At 36.4% G+C, this 16,723-nt stretch overlaps 2 non-coding genes across 2 annotated transcripts; both read left to right on the top strand.

The window, feature by feature from the left end:
- The first annotated feature begins 7,528 nt into the window (after positions 1-7,528).
- On the top strand, positions 7,529-7,608 carry LOC122199051. The gene has a single exon (XR_006193321.1). It is a non-coding gene; the product is annotated as a small nucleolar RNA U2-19 (small nucleolar RNA).
- A 160-nt stretch (positions 7,609-7,768) lies between these two features.
- On the top strand, positions 7,769-7,838 carry LOC122199050. Its single transcript, XR_006193319.1, has one exon. It is a non-coding gene; the product is annotated as a small nucleolar RNA U2-30 (small nucleolar RNA).
- The last annotated feature ends 8,885 nt before the right edge of the window (positions 7,839-16,723 follow it).

Here is a 16,723-nt window from a genome sequence, read left to right as displayed (position 1 = left end):
GCTCTGTACTCTCTCTTTCTCAAGAATAAAGAAACATTAAAAAAACAATCTAAAAAAACAAAACCTTCTGCTTTGGAAAGTCTAAAAGGCCTTTCTCCTAACAAAGAGTTTCGAAGGTCCTTTCAGAAGTTGTTTATTCTTTTCCCTTTTAATTTATGATATTGGTCATACCCATTCCCTGAAACATTAATGTGGGATATTATAGCTGCCTTCTCTAGGATAGGAAAAAAAAAAAGGTCATGGACTAGAAAGAACTACAGTTAATATCTCAAAGTATTATCCTACTTATTTTTTTTCTACTAGTAAATATTTGCATCCTTGAAAAAAAAAGTTGTTTTTATTTCAAAGTCCCTTCCATGCTAAGAAGATAGGAGCTTAGTTGAATTTGTTTCTCCATAATCTTACCTCCTACACACAAACAGCCAAGGGAACCATTTTCACCAAGTTGTCCAAGATTGGGTGATAAGATTGAAAGTTGGGTGAAGTTTTCACCTCACTCTACTAAGGTCTTGGGAGATAATAGCAAATATATATACTGGTCTCTACCCGTGGTTCCTGGCACAGGGCTCCCAAGACTCTTGTAAATTCATTAATGACAATAGCACTTGGTGCATCGTTGTTGTTATTGTTGTTTTTAATGAGTCTACTCTGAGTAGGGTCCTGGATGGGAGCTGATCACCAGAAAGACGAAGCCATGATTAGAACTTTGGAATTTTCAATAGCATCACACACACACACAAAACCACTCTCACTTCTCAATACATGGGAGAGGAATGGAGTTAATGATGTGTCATGCTTACATGAGGAAGCCTCCATAAAAATCCCAATAGTACAGAGTTCAAAGAACTTCCAGTTTAGTGAACACGTATGAAGAGAATGATGCACCTCAACCGTATGGGTACAGAAACTCCTGTACTTGGGACCCTTCCAGACCTCATCTTACATATCTCTTCACCTGGCTTTTCTTCTGTATCCTTTATCATATCCTTTAATAAACTGGTAAACCTAAATACATATTTCCCTGAGTTATGTGAGCATCTCTAGAAAATAATCAAATCCAAGTGGAGGGACTCATGGGAACTTCCAATTTGTAGCCAAGTTGGACAGAAGTTGTGAATAACCTGGGGACCTACTACTTAAGTTGTTATCTGAAGTGGGAAGCTATCTTGTGAGACTGAGCCTTTAACCTGTGGGATCTGATGCTATCTCCAGGTAGACAGTGTCAGAATTAAGTCAAATTGTTAGACACTCAGCTGGTGTTACAGAATTGCTTTGTGTGGGGAAAACCCCCAACACGTTTGGTGACCAGAAGTAAAGTAAGGTAAAGTGCTGTTATGAGGTGTAAAGAAGGCACACAGGAGATGAAGGACTGGGTAGTTTTTCTAATACAGGTCTCCACTCACTGTGTCAGCAAACTCTCTCCAGTCTTAATTTTATTCTCCCCCATCCACAAAAGCCAGGCCACTGTTGTAGGTAGAACTTCACTACTTCCTGTTACCATGGTTAGCTGGGACTAGCCTCTAAGAAACTTCATGCTCTAGTGCAATGATGGTTCTCAATTGTCTTTGCCTAAAGTCAGTACCATGAATTGGCTTCCGACACCAATCTCGATCCATGCCTTCTAATAGAGCTGCATCCAGCACCTGACCCTTGGCTACCTAACATAGGAAGAAAATGGTTTCCTGACTAGGTTTTTTCAAGACCACAGTTGAGTCTCCCACTCTGGATTGCTCCTGTGACTTCTCAAGTCCATCTTAGCTTCCACATAACCAGCAGTGAACAGATACTCTTTATAGATTTAGTCCACCAGCAAATTGTTTGATTCTCTTATAGGCGAGGCAGAAAGAAGGGTGTCTGTGAAGCTTGTAAATACTCTTCTTAAAGTGTTTCCTCTGCAGGACTGAGGCCTCCTACATTTATTGGGGATTAAAAAGCTTCTATAACTCACTAGCAGAAATTATACAAGTGAGAAGAATCTAGTTAAAACTACCTCTAGAGTTGGTACTGTTTCCCATTTCTTAGCTCTTTTCCCCTTTACGAAAATAAGAGAGCACAGTAGCTGAAAATTAAGCTGGATTAAAGTAGCTAAAATAATATACTTAGAAACTCCATTTTATTTATAGGAAAATGTCTTCTGAGAGGACACATTGATTTTTATTCTATTTTACATGTCTAAAAATTATCCAATTCTAGGATTAAGGAACTTAAAAATTCGTTGATTCTAATTAATCAGAACATTTTCTTTCACTTAGTTCTGGAAACCCATAAAAAGTTATTAGCTGTCAGCAGCTTTAATGCCAGTTTATTAGAGGCTCTGACTTGGTGCCTGCTGGTAGTTATTGTGAAGGCTGAAAGGTTAACAAGAACGGGCTGCTACCAACCTCGTTGCCAGGTGTTTTTCCCTGCAGTTAATGGACCTGAGCCAATTGAAATTATCACTCTAGAACTAGTCACAGACACTCTTAATCTTTGCATAGAAACATTGGTAGAGGGGAAAAAAGGCTGGAATTTGTATTGTTGTTTTTCACCATCATCACATTTGGAACAATTAATATAAAGTATAGTTAATCTTCTACTTGTAAATGAAGGCCTGACAAATCCAAAAAGAAAGAAACCATTTAAAATCATATGCATGTATAACATGTGCCATTAAAATAATGATAGTCCCTTCAATGAAACAATGTCTTGTAAAAAGTATTGCACTTTTTTTGAGGCATGGTGGTTAAGGGCAACATAGGTATTAACATGTCTAGGTTTTTTTGGGTTTTTTTTAATTGCTGGGTTTATAAATCTGAACAGTTGTAATGAAATAACAAGAATCAACCAGATGGAACTGAAGCCAGTCACTGTGGGTTTTTGAGACATGCATGCTGTTTGGGGGGGATTGAATAAGTACTTACCAATCCAAAACAGAGCAGATGGCAATGCCAACAGGTAAGCACTTGCTTTATCTTCCAGATATTGTGGTTCACTGAATATCCCTATTTATTTTGGGAACTTTAGCACATCTGTAAATCAGATGAAAGACAAACAGAGGTGACTGAGAAAGACTTGAATGAATTGTGGAATTCTAGGACTTTCACACTGTCAGATGCAGACAGAAAGAATCTCATCGTCTGCCAATCTTTAGGAATCATGTAGAATTTTAGGTAGCAGCAGCTGAAATTAAAGACTTAGCTGAATAAAATACAAGAGAAGAAAATGCTATTATTGCATGAAATCCAAAATTAAATAAGTGGGAACAAGAGTAAGAAGAATGGAAGTGAACTACATATAACAGAAGTGAAAATGCTCATATCCAATGTCCACACGAACACTGTGTTCATCTAGTGCAAAGACCTTGGTTTCTAAATACCATTCTCCACATAAAGGAACCAGAGTTCCTTGGAAAAATGGCTGAGGCAGAGAAAACCACTGGTGAATTTAAATGTTCTTACAGTGTCAGAAAGCAAGAAAGTACTCAATGATTAATGGGGACATAACAAAAAAAAACATAAGAATTAGCTTCAAAGATCCAACTGGTCAAATTTGGGACAATTGAAACATTTTTTTTAAAGGAAATAAATTATAACATTGCATTAAAAAAGGGTCAATAAAAATGTATGGGGGAGGGAGAGAAAAAAACTCTTTGTAACAAAAGAATGTTAGCTATTATGTGTAGAAGGAATGATAAAAATAAAATCATCACTTTGCAAACAACAGTGTAGGAATTGATTTAGGCAAGAATCACCAAATGATGCTAAAAACCATAGGGTGAACGGATTGCCACATTCTCAAAGTTTCACCTAACATATGATTTATTGATACAAAGGACAAATAAAGGTATTTTTACAATAGTGAAAGTGTCTTAACCAAGGGATCAAAGTAAACATCACCAGTAATGCATCAAATTAGCATTATGTATCTTTTGATAAGATGCAAGGGGAAGTATGCAAACCACCTATGGCTACGTGCAAAAAAATTTAACCTGAAAGTAGTGGTGAGAAAACAAGTTCATACTGTAGAATATTGCACAAAACAATTGCCTTGGATTTGACAAACTTGTCAAGTTTGTAAAAGAAAAAAAATAAAATAAAATAAAAACAGAGAAAAGAAAAGAAGAGGCAAAGGAATGGATATAGATTAAAGGAGACAAGACAATTTAATGCAACTTGTGATCCTCGAATAGATATAAATAAATAAATAAATAAATAAATAAATAAATAATAAAAGCCACATTAACACAACTTATTAGGAACATACATGGGACAAATGGAGAAATTTTAATGAAACTCTTTATTAGATATTATTGTGCTCATATGCAAAGTCCTAGATATGAAAATAATATTGTGTTCATATAAAAAGAAATCCTTGTTCTTATGGGGCACCTGGGTGGCTCAGTTGGTTGAGTATCCAGCTTTGGCTCAGGTCGTGATCTCACAGATCATGAATTCGAGCCCTGTGTCAGTCTCTATGCTGACAGCTCGTAGCCTGGAGCCTGCTTTGGGTTCTGTGTCTCCCTCTCTCTCTGCCCCTAACTCACTCATATTCTGTCTCTGTCTCTCTCAAAAATAAATAAACATTTAAAAATTTTTTTAAAAAAGAAGTCCTTGTTCTTATGAAATACATGTTGAAGCATTTAGACTAAAACATCATTATGTTTGCAACTTAATTTCAAATATCTCAGCAAAAAAAGACATAAAGATAAAATGGATATATTGATAGATTTTTTCTTTCTTTCTTTTTTTTTTTTTTTTTTTTTTTGAGAAACAGAGACAGTGTGTGAACAGGGGAGGGGCAAAGAGAGAGGGAGATACTAAATCTGAAGCAGGCTCCAGGCTCTGAGCGGTCAGCACAGAGCCCGATGTGGGGCTCGAACTCACAAACTGTGAGATCATGACCTGAGCTGAAGTCGGACACTTAACAGACTGAGCCACCCAGGCTCCCCTATATTGATAGAATTTTTAAAGCAAATGTAACAAAAATGATAAAAATTAGAACTTCTAAGGGAAAGATATATGGGTGCCCATTATACTATTATTTTAACTTTTTATAGGATTTAACTTTTTTTTTTAATTTAGAAAAGATAATGCTCATTTCTAAGCAGCTCAATGCAGTGGTTGAGGAAACCCTTGAAATCCCAAACAGATAATAATGTCTCTTGGCAGCTATGTCAACAGATCTTCTGCAAGTTCCCACTGGTACATATGCTACTTGGTCATCACAGGCCACGACCAATGGGCAAAATAAAAACACAATGTAAATAATATCAGATAAGAAAGTTTCATTTCCATTCAAGTCACATCTGGCTTTCTTTGAGAGCATGGCAGTTAAGTGACCAAAATTCGTTGTTAGGCACAAGAGACTGTATAGAACTTCTTAGAATTGATGACAGTCAATCTGTTAAAACTGGTGGTAGGTTTCCCTAATGAACACCGAAGTTTCTACATAAAATTAAATAAAAAATTTAAACAAAAAACAAAAAACTTTGCTTAAACTGTTAAGCCTGCTAAGTCAAACTGACCCACCATACCACTCTAAAGCTTCTGAAAAGTAAGTTGCCTTCTTTTTTTTGTCAATATGGAGAATTGAAGTTACTTGATGGTTTAGAAAATTATTTATTCATTCAACAAATATTGATTGAGCAGTGTTATAGGGGCAATAAGACAGAAATAAGCAAATATGTAATATAATGTCAGTGCTGTAAGGGGAAAAAAAGAAAGCAGTGTCATGAAAGAAAAGGATGGCAAGGAAATAAAAAAATAATTTTTGGTAGGGTGGTCAGACAATGCCTATAGAGATGAAGAATTGAAGACATAGTGAATGTCCAGGAAATAATTTATAGTCCAATTTGGCCTTGCATAGCATACATATGTAAGAAGTTGGATTTAAGGCTAACAATAATGTTGGGGCTAGGGCTGAGAAGCCTTGAATACCAAGCTAAGTTGTTTAGACTTTATACAATGAGAAATAAATGAAATGAAATGATGTAATCAGTGTTGTGCTCTTATTTTTTTCCCCAAAGAATTTGATACTGTATATTAAAGTTTTGTAAATTCGATTTCTTCAAACCTCAAGGAAAAAGCAATTTAATTTTCTTTACAGCCATATTCTATTGATTGCCCTAAAGGAAAATATGCATATTTTAGTCAACTCTCAATTATCTGTACAACATGGAAGCACTGTCAAGAAAGGAGCCCAAAATTTGTGTCAAAGCCACACTGTGAGATTGAGACCATGATCTGATTTCCTGAAGCAACCAAAATTGTATAAGGAGCAGTTTCATTAAAATGTTCCTCTGGACAGCAAGAAAATAGAGAAACCTGACACTATAAGGAGTTACCCTGCTGCTCATGAATGTTTGTTTTGTTTCTACTCAATAAGCTTGTTGGGGAGGAAGAAGTTTTCTCTGCCATTCAAGATTCTTCTCGTTGGTCTAAGTTAAATTGACATCAGACAGATTAACAGGAGAAAAATCACATTTAATTTTGGAGATACAGGAATCCCACATATATGAAAGATTCAAAAACAGAAAAGTAAAATGAGGTATATTTACATATGCCATCCTGAACCAAGGATAAGGGGGCAGAGGTGTGGGACTTCAAAAGGAAGAAAAGGAATTCACAAGAGATGAAAAAGACTAAATGTTTGGCAAACAAACGTTTACTGGGCCATACAGAAACAATGAGACATACAGAGAAATTTTAACAAATAGACTCTATGCTAAATTCCTTCCTGTCTACCACCTCTTTTCATATTATAATGTAGTTATCTATAGTGATAGCTCTATTTCTAGAGCAGGTCCTCCATCTAAATTCCTTTAGGCAGTTAAGGAAAAGGTCAAAGTTTTCTCCTGAGTTTTTGGTTCTTGATTGTCCTCAGCTCAAAATAATCTGCATGTCAAAGTGGCACATCTTGGGGCAATTCATTCTAAACTCCTACCAGCTAATCTTCGATCTTGTGTCACAAGTGTCTCAGTCACCGGGGTAAATCCAGATAAAGGTGATACAAAACAGATTACATATTTTCAATAGAAAGAATAACATGGAACACAGATGATCCATGTATAGTCAACAATGCAAAGCACTGAAATTATACTACAGAGTATCAACAAATATCCACACTTCAATACTTTGGAAATGAATGAAGATAATAAATAGAATTATTTTAAATTACTCAGGCATTAGCTCTTCCTCTGTATTTCATTACTTATTCATTTATTTGTTCACCAAACATTCACTGGAGTACCAGACAGGCAAAAGGCATTGCTGTGAACTGTGAGGAGCAATGTCCATAATTATTTCCACTTTCCCAGTAGCAATCTGTTATAACTCAATGTAGCTTTATAATTTTAAAATTAGAGCCTTAAATTTGGATAGCTGTACAATCTAAATTTCTCTAGCATTGTCTTATATGTTGAGGCTCTAGACTTATAAGGTTTCGATTCATAAGTTATGTGGTATTGGACAAGTTAAATATCTGTCTGGGGATCATTTTCTCATCTGTGAAATAAAAATAGTTCTCTCTGAGATTTGCTCTTACTGAAGTGAATCAATGATGAAAATAGACAATTCTGAGCATCAGATGACCTTCTAATTTACCTGATGCATGATCCCTATAGTTCTGAAAAGCAAAAAAAAAAGTAATTTAGAAAAATAAGGGCTTACGTCTGGAGTGTGTGTGTGTGTGTGTGTATGTGTGTGTGTGTAAAGATGACAGTGTATAACTGAGGACTTGATGAATGAGATTGGGGTGAGTATGGAGAGGATATGAAAGACTAATCATTTCTGAGCAACGATGGAAAGATTTTACTACTGACATTTACAACTATGAATGTTTCTACACTTGATCTGAGCTCAAGAAAAACAAAATAAGTGCATATATTCCATAAGGTTGCTGAGAAAACTGAGATTAGGCTTATGAAATGCTTAGAGTCTAGCACTTAGCAATAACTCAGTCAATGTTTAATGATGACTATTATTTGTAATTATTATCATTAGAATAAATGATGAAATTATTAAAAGTATTATTAGAAGCTCAGAATAAAGTCTTAAATATTTTTATTATGCTAAAAACACAGAGATTCAATATGTATGTGTTTGCCTTGTACCAAGAAGGAAAACAGAACCATGTTACAAATTACAATATAATATCATGTATTTATAGCTTCAAGATACAAACAGGAGTAGTAGTTATTAAACTGATGGGGACAAGAGGGACTTGTAATGCCTAATTACCCCTCCCTTTGGGATTAGCATAAAGTCACTTTTCCTGATCATTAGAGGGTACAGGTTCACCCATAAGTATGGACCAAATGAATAATGAACAGATCCACTGACAGACACCTTGAGAAATAAGATAATTCAGATGGTCAAGCCTGACACCTGAGGCACAGAATTCACTTTATAAACTCATCATAGTTGTGTTAGCAATAAAATCTCACACCTGTTTTTTTAATTTTTTTTTTCCTTGGTGGTGCCATCAGTTATTGTAGGTGATTTTTCCCCCATGTATTTGATATCCACAGGGCAAATGTTTTCACCCTGCTCAGTGAACTGTGCTAAAACATCTTTCTGAAACCCTTCATTATTACCTTTGAAGGGATATAGGTCTTTAAAATCTCTTTACAGAGAACTTATACAGGGGAAAAAAACATTCTCATCCTCCCCCCCGCAAACACACACACACACACACACACACACACACATGACCATTATAAGCCCCCACTGGGTATATACTATCATCTCATAATTAACAAAAACAGTGCCTTATACTTGCCTTTTTCTCACTGCCATAAAGCTGCTGGTTCTTGAATTTTCCAATACACTGAGGAGAATTTTAAAGCTATTAGTGAATTGTGGAGAAATATTGGTCTTAAGGTGCTGTGTTTTGTTTGTTTGTTTCTTTTTTTAATTGTCTTATTTGTATCTTAAAAAGTTTAAATACAGAATATATGGCACTGTAGTCACAGGGTTAGAACAAGTTGCTTCTGGGGAACTTCCTCAGTTTAATCATCTTTTCCAACCTCACACTATTCCAGACCATCAGGAAAATTAGAGTATTTATGCCAGACACCCCTGACCTTAACATGTATTTCCTTTCCTTCTCCTGAAACCATTTGCCTGGGACTTTATCCTGAAGTTTTTAACAGATAAATGGGGGAAAACCCAACTGTACATTTCCAACACCTATCTGATTGTTATATTCTGTACTCATTCTAGAATCATCACGTTATGATGGGAAGTTAGACACTCTCCTAAATATAGATGGCAAATGGAAATCCATTTTAATGGTTGGGAGCAAATTATTCAGATTCAGATACCAACCCCAGTCCCAGTAAACTAGTAACCCCCAACTAAGCCCCAGTAAACCCCAAGCTAAGTAAACCGGTACCAGGTAGCCACCTTCCCTGACTTCATTTATTTATCTATAAAATGGGGATAAAAATATCTCATAAGATTGTTGTGAGGATAAATGTGATAATTTATTTTTAAATGTGTTAACTATTGTGATGCCTGGCATTTAGTAAGCATTCACTAATTTGTGGCTATTTTACAGCTGTCTTCATGTTTGCATGTTCCAATTGTAAACACAGACTTTCAAGTCAGAACCAGGTTCAAAGAATATTATGTATAAGATGTTTGTGATAAAATTCACCTTTTTGAATCTCGGTTTATTCTTCTATTTTCTCAAAGGCGTTCTGAGGATTAAATAGTGACCATAAAATACCTAACATACATCCTGGAACTTAATAATTACTCTGTAAGTGATAGTTTCTTCCCCCATTTCCATTACTATATATCCCAGCAAATATAAAAATGTAGTCAACATGTAATAGTCATAAATCTAAATAATACTGTTGACTAGTCCATTCTTTGCTATTCATTGCCTGCCAACTAGAAAGCCAGTTGGAAACATGATGGCCTTGGCTTTGGCAAATGAGATATTGGCACAAGTGCACTGGGAAGCCTTTTTTGAAGGGCTTTTCTTTCCCCGCCCCCCTAATAAAAGGGACAGAAGAGGTTAGTTTCAACCCTTCCCTCCCATTTTATGCTTTAACTGTGTTCATGATTTCTGGGCCTGCAGTAACCGTCCTGAGACCACAAAAGGAAAGCTAATATAATTGCAGAGATAGCAACCCTGGCATTATCCCATAGATAAACCAACGCCAAGAGCTGCCTATTCAGCATTTCTTGTTAACCAAGATAGTAACTATTATTTGGAGAGGTGAGTGGGTTTTCTGCTACTTTTAAAGTGGTATCTCCCACTAGAGATATTAAACCTTTTTCCGTCTACAAATTAGCCCCAAAAACCAAAAGAAAAGAAAATATATAATTTTCACCCCCTGCTAACAATTTGAATCTAATCTTTAATTTTATGTATTTTTATTTATGTATTTTATTTATACATGTATTTATGTATGTATGTATGTATTTTATTTATGTATTTTATGCATATTATGTATGCTCCTGGCCAGATGATTCCTTAGTCTTTATTCTAACATTTCTGGGAATTAGAATACAGAGTGATGCATGCAGATAATGGTTTATTTAGTTCTCTTTTCAAGTTTATATCTAAACTAAAAACTAAAGGATATCTCTAGTTATCTTTTAACCCTTACACTTCCTGAATTATCTTGTTCTTACGCTTCAGAAAGAGGGAAAACTAGATACATATTACAAGGATGATGTGAATCTTAAAGTGATTCTTTGAGGTAGGTTCTATTAATATCATTCCCATTTCATATATGAGAAAACTGAGGAATTAAGAGGCCTAAAGTCCCTTAATTTGTAAGAGGTAAATCTAGGCAATCTGGATGCTATATTATACTATTTGGGCCTCATGTTCTTTATCAATAAAATATGATGGTTTGACTAGTTGGCCTTCTACATTTCCTTTCATGTCTAATTCTCTACTTCTTTCAGAATATTAACTGCCAGTTTCTCCAACTTCTGCTGTCCTCACTACTGTAATTAGAGAGAAGTATCATCAACAGGGAGACAGTTTAGCATAGACTATGGATATAAACGTGGCATTTTTTAGTCACTTTTACTATGTTTATGGCCATGGGAAATTTACCTAACTTCTTTACATCTAATTCCCTTATTTGTGAAACTATATATGGTATCACATAGTGATTTGATCTGAGACTTCAATAAGATCATCCATATAAAGTACTTAATGCACAGGGCTTGGTATATAATGCTCAACAAATATTAGTCACCATTTTTGTTGTTACTGCTATTACATTAACCTCTGAAAACTTAATTTCAAATAAGTTGGTGAGAATTCTCCTGTGAATTAAAATCTATTGTCATAAGAAAACCATCACTGACATATTTGATAAATTTCATTAATCTTATCCATAATATCATATTATTAAGTATTTTATTTGATGTATGTTCTCTTCCTGAATCCTGAAAAATAAACTTGAAATTAACTTTCATTTTAGTAGGTCTATAGCAAAAGAAAAAAAAATCCACCAATGTTAGTAATAAAACAAAAGCACCATTGTTTTAATTTCTTGGGCCAGTCAACAACTAGATATGTGATAGGGTGGTAAAAACAGGACAATTTAATTTCAAACATTAAAAACTGGATTCCATCCAATTATCAGATCCTAATAATACACATCCCAAGCTACTTAAGGAATTGATGGAAGTGATTACTGAGCCACTAAATATTATTTATGAGTTTTTGAAGGACACAGTGTCTCTGATAGCAACAACTCACCATCTTTCTTTTAGAAAGGACAATTCTAAAAGTAATAAGCCAATCACCTTCACTAGTTGACCAATGAATTTCCAACCATGCTCTTCAGAGCCTATCAAAAGAAAATCTTCTTAACCCCTTTCCACATGCTTTTATCTATATCCCTCTTTTAACTTCAGTTGAAGTATACAGATATATGAAATTTGCATTAATATATACATCATATATATACATATATAGAATATAAATTTTACAAATTGGACTTTATTTTTAAGAAAGGCCTTAAGGGCTAAGAAGCCAAGAGCAAATGAACAAAATTTTGAATTACTATGATTTAAAGGACACAAGAAAAAATCACCACGTTGTTTAAAATAAATTAAATTTAAAAATTCATATTGTTTATTTCTAAGGCTTTAGATTCACAATGTTATGTCAAATGAGAATACGTACTACCAGAATGTTGGGATATTGGAAGTAGGGTTTTATTCTTTGTTCTTTAATTCTGTCATTCATAGTATTAACACTTAGCTATTACTGAAATCAACAAAGCCCAAAGTTGGGATTTATTTAGTTAAGGAGAGTGAGTGAATGAGCATCCCAACCATGACCTCCAGATTACAGGAGTGACTATTAGTAACCTTTCACCTAAGGCATTTTTTAAAAATGCCTTGTCAAGAAAGTGTTCCTGGCCCTCCTGACCGGTATGGTTAGAGGAGTACCTACCTGAACAGCTTGTGGAATTAAAATGAATTCAATATTGCTATTTCTCTGGGCCTTTTAACTCCTTCTTCTGCAGTATGCCAGGTAAATTCTGGCTTTAATACTTTTTTGATGAAAGGTCACCAATGTCTCTAGCCTATAATGAGTCAACCTAATTGATTAAAATCACTCCTATGTGTTAAACCAGCACATTAAGTTCTGTAGCTTTTGTGGGCATATGCATGTCAGTCACTTTTGACCAATCAAATAATACCCATAGAATCAATACCCACACATGCTTCTGACTCCTGCTAATACAAACTGATGTGGTCCTATAACCTTTTGGGTACATAAGCTGTATGCTTCCAGAGCAGGCTTCGTATGTCTCCATGAGGTCCATGTTGAGATCTAACTCCTATGGGTAGAGGAGCCGTGAAGGGAAGTGGTGGTGGGTATGTAGGAGAACTGGAACTTCTTTTTGTTTTTTGTTGTTGTTTATTTGAGAGAGAGAGAGAGAGAGAGAGAGAGAAAGCATGAGTGGGGAAGGGGCAGAGAGGGATAGAGAATCCCAAGCAGACCCAGCACTGTCAGCACAGAGCCCAACAGAGGGCTTGATCCCACAAACTGTGAGATCACGACCTGAGTCAAAATCAAGAATCCATTGCTTAACTGACCTAACCACCTAGGTGCCCCAAGAACTGGCACTTCTTTGTGAGACATCTCACCCAGGAGCAGTCATTAAAAGTTTCATTTCAAGGGGAATCTTCTCCCTTAGATGGGACAGGGAGGTAAGATCCCTTTGTCCCATGGGATTGAGACTTCAACTGGCACTACAAATCTGCAGCCTTTATAGTCAGGCCTTGGGCTTGGTCCTTAGCCGTATCTGCCCTGTGACTATGGGAAATAAGAGGACTCCTTCAAAAATGCCCTTGAAGATTTCTGATTTCCATCTTGTACTCTGCGTGATAGTTTTATGACTTTGAATTTGTTCCTTTCACCCCATATGATTTCCAGGACCTTCTGAAACAGCCAACTGATCCATAATCTTATAATCACTATTGCTAACATAAGACCAAGCGCCACAGCACTTGATTTCCCACTTCTTGCCTTTCTACATTCGCTTATGCCTGTGCCACATGGGTGGAATTTTGAGTAATCATAAAGACACTGTAAGCCATGGGGCTCCTGGGTGGCTCAGTTGGTTGAATGTCCAATCCTTAATTTTGGTTCAAGTCATGATCTCACAGTTCTTGAGTTTGAGCCCCACATCAGGCTCTCGGCTGTCAGTGGGGAGCCCAATTTAGATCCTGTGCCCCCTCTCTCTCTGCCATTCCCCACTCATTCTCTCTCTCTCTCTCTCTCTCTCTCTCTCTCTCAAAAATAAATAAAAATTTTTTAAAAAAGACATCAAGCCATGGTTTATTAGTATCCTATCCCTCCCTACCAAAAGATTATCTATGTGTTCCTCAACTGAATTGAGCTATCAATCCATTTTTTGGGGCACCCCAACTACCAGATATTTTATCAGTCATATTCTTAACAAAAAAATAGATGACACCTGAAATCTGGGTAATTTGTGAAAATTTTAGTAAAGGACTACTTGCAAAGGAGTGGGCAAGGGGTAGGGCAATAAATAAGGAAAAATGTACTTCCTCCAGTGCTGACAACAGTGGAAAACCATTACTACGTGTGGGTCTGAAGGTGCAGAGGAGTGAGCAGTTACGAGAATGTGCAATAACTAGATGTCCATCTAAAAAGAGCTTGGGCAGGGCACCTAGATGACTTATTCCATTAAGCTTCGACTTGAGCTCAGGTCATGATCTCCCAGTTTGTTTGAGCCCTGCATTAGGCTCTGTGCTGACAGCTCAGAGTCTGGAGTCTGCTTCAGATTCTGTGTCTCCCTGTCTCTCTCTCTCTCTCTCTCTCTGCCCCTCCCACACTCAGGCTTTCTCTCTCTCTCTCACTCTCTCTCTCTCTCTCTCTCTCTCTCTCTAATAAATAAACATTAAAAAAATAAGTAAATAAATAAAAGGAGCTGGGACAACCAACCACAGGGAGTTGACAGTCTAAATGCCCTGAACTCACTCTGCTCCCACTCAGATATCTGACTCTGAAGAAGTAAATGAAAATTATCCATCACACATAATCTCAAGGGGGAAAACATTTCGACTGGAATCTTGTAGCCAAAAATTAGGAGTTTGGATTCCGTTCTCAGTGCAATGCAAAGCCACTTAAACTCTTTAAGTTGAGAAACAGCATGAAATTCAATTTATGATTTAAAAACAATTCTCTGGCTGTACTGTGAACACTGGACTGGAGACGGTCAAGAATGAAAATAGGATGATGAATTTGGAAGTTACGGCAATGGTTTAGGCACGAAATGATGTTTGTATTAGAAAGGTGGCAGCAGAGATGGATATAAGGGAGTGGCATGAGGCACAATTTGGAGGGAGAATTCAGATGATTTCGTGGAAAATATGATACGGAGAATGAGGAAGAAGATGTCAATATAAATCTCAATTTTCTGGACTCACTAGCAAGCTAAAGGGTGGTATAAATTACTTAGATCTGTTCAGCGTGAGCTATTTGAAAATTAAGTTTGAGAAAAATCCCTGAAGTGAGAAGAAAAAAACTGTAGTGTGTAAAAAGTTACACAAGCTGTATAGTTTTCTAGGAACAAAGCATATTTTATTATAGTCTATCTCAGCATTTTGGAATCTAACCACAAATAAAAAAGCCGGCTTTATGGCTGTCTTCTGTCACTGGCAAATGGGAGCTTTCAGGGATGTCTGCTCACCTCTTTGGGATAAATGATATTACCAACTGAAGACAATAAAGTTATTTGTGGCATGAATAGAATATTGATTTTATTCTGTTTTCCTGTGGTAACTTTTTAAAGAAATTTTCAGAATAAGCTACGTTCCAGGCCCAATCCATTGAAAATAACAACAGAATCAATTTATTATTAACTAACCCATTCTCAATATTTCTAGCATCTGTGTTTATTTGGCTGTAGTTTATATATCCTCCATTAGTCAGAATTTTATTAACTGTTTCCAGGATTATGTACTCCACAGAGATTACAAGTAATGAAGCAGAATTTAAAGTTTCGATACCTGCCTTGTCCTCTTCCCAAAATTTCTGAACATTTTGACTTACTAACTTTCCTAATAGAAAGCTAGTCATACCTTCTAGTGAGAAAACTTGAAAGACCGATATTATCTTTTCCACACTGATTAAAGTCACTTACACTGGATTATCAGAGAATGGCAACCCTCAAGCCTGACAGTCCACCTGCCACTTCCAATGATGGTTCCTTCTGGTGTCCTCAAGTAGGTAATTTTGTCAATGGCTTTTGCAGGGCCTCTCATAGAAAATTGTAGTAACTGGAGTGCCAATTGGGACAAGTCTTGGTTCAGGTTCTTAGCAATCGTGCCCGGAAAGAATGAGTAGAGCCTGTAGTGAGTATCTACTACAAGATACTCCAGTTAGCTCCAGTTAAAAAGACTAGAACTTTATGGCAAAAATGTCCATAAATGGATATTTCCAGGAAATACATCATTTGATGAATTCCTTGCTTCCTTGAAAGTTATAATGTTCTGGAATAGTTTAAGTTCCTATATTTATTTTTTAAAGTTTATTTTATTTATTTATTTATTTATTTATTTATTTATTGAGAGAGAGAGAGAGAGAGAGAGAGAGCACGAAATGGGGAGGGGCAGAGAGAGAGGGAGAGAGAGAATCCCAAGCAGGCTCTGCACTGTCTGCGCAGAGCCTGATGTGGGGCTCCAACCCACAAAACCATGAAATCACATTCCACATGGTAGTCTTATAGTATGATACTGACACTCTTCCATCAGGAGGTAGGTTCTATTATACTTCTTGAAACTGGGTAAATCTTTGTCACTGCCTCAATGCAAGGAATGTAGTAGACTTCAGAAGTGCTTGACTTCTGAAGCTAGATCATAAGAAGTGACATGGCTTCTGTCTGGCTCTTACTCTCTCCTGAAACTCAGCCTTTGAACCTAGCCACCAAGTTGTAAGGAAGCCCAGGACACAGGAAAGGCCATGGATAGGCATTCCAGCTGAAAGTCCCACCTAAGGTCTCATTTGACAGCCAACGTTAATCACCAGACATATGAGTGAACGCGCCATTAGATCATACCATCTCTCAGCCTTGGAGGCTTCCAGTTGAGACTTCAGATATTCTTAAGCAGAGACAAGTCATCTCCATTGTGCCCTTGCCAAGTTCCTGGCCCGCAGAACCTATCAAAACAATAAATCATTATTTTACTTCACTAATTTTTAGGGTTATTTATTATAGCATAGTAAC

This window comes from Panthera leo, chromosome C2 (genome assembly GCF_018350215.1).
Source record: "Panthera leo isolate Ple1 chromosome C2, P.leo_Ple1_pat1.1, whole genome shotgun sequence".
Taxonomy (NCBI): Eukaryota; Metazoa; Chordata; class Mammalia; order Carnivora; family Felidae; genus Panthera; species Panthera leo.
The sequence above is the reverse complement of the archived record's forward strand: the minus strand, read 5'-3'. Positions and strand labels throughout refer to the sequence as shown.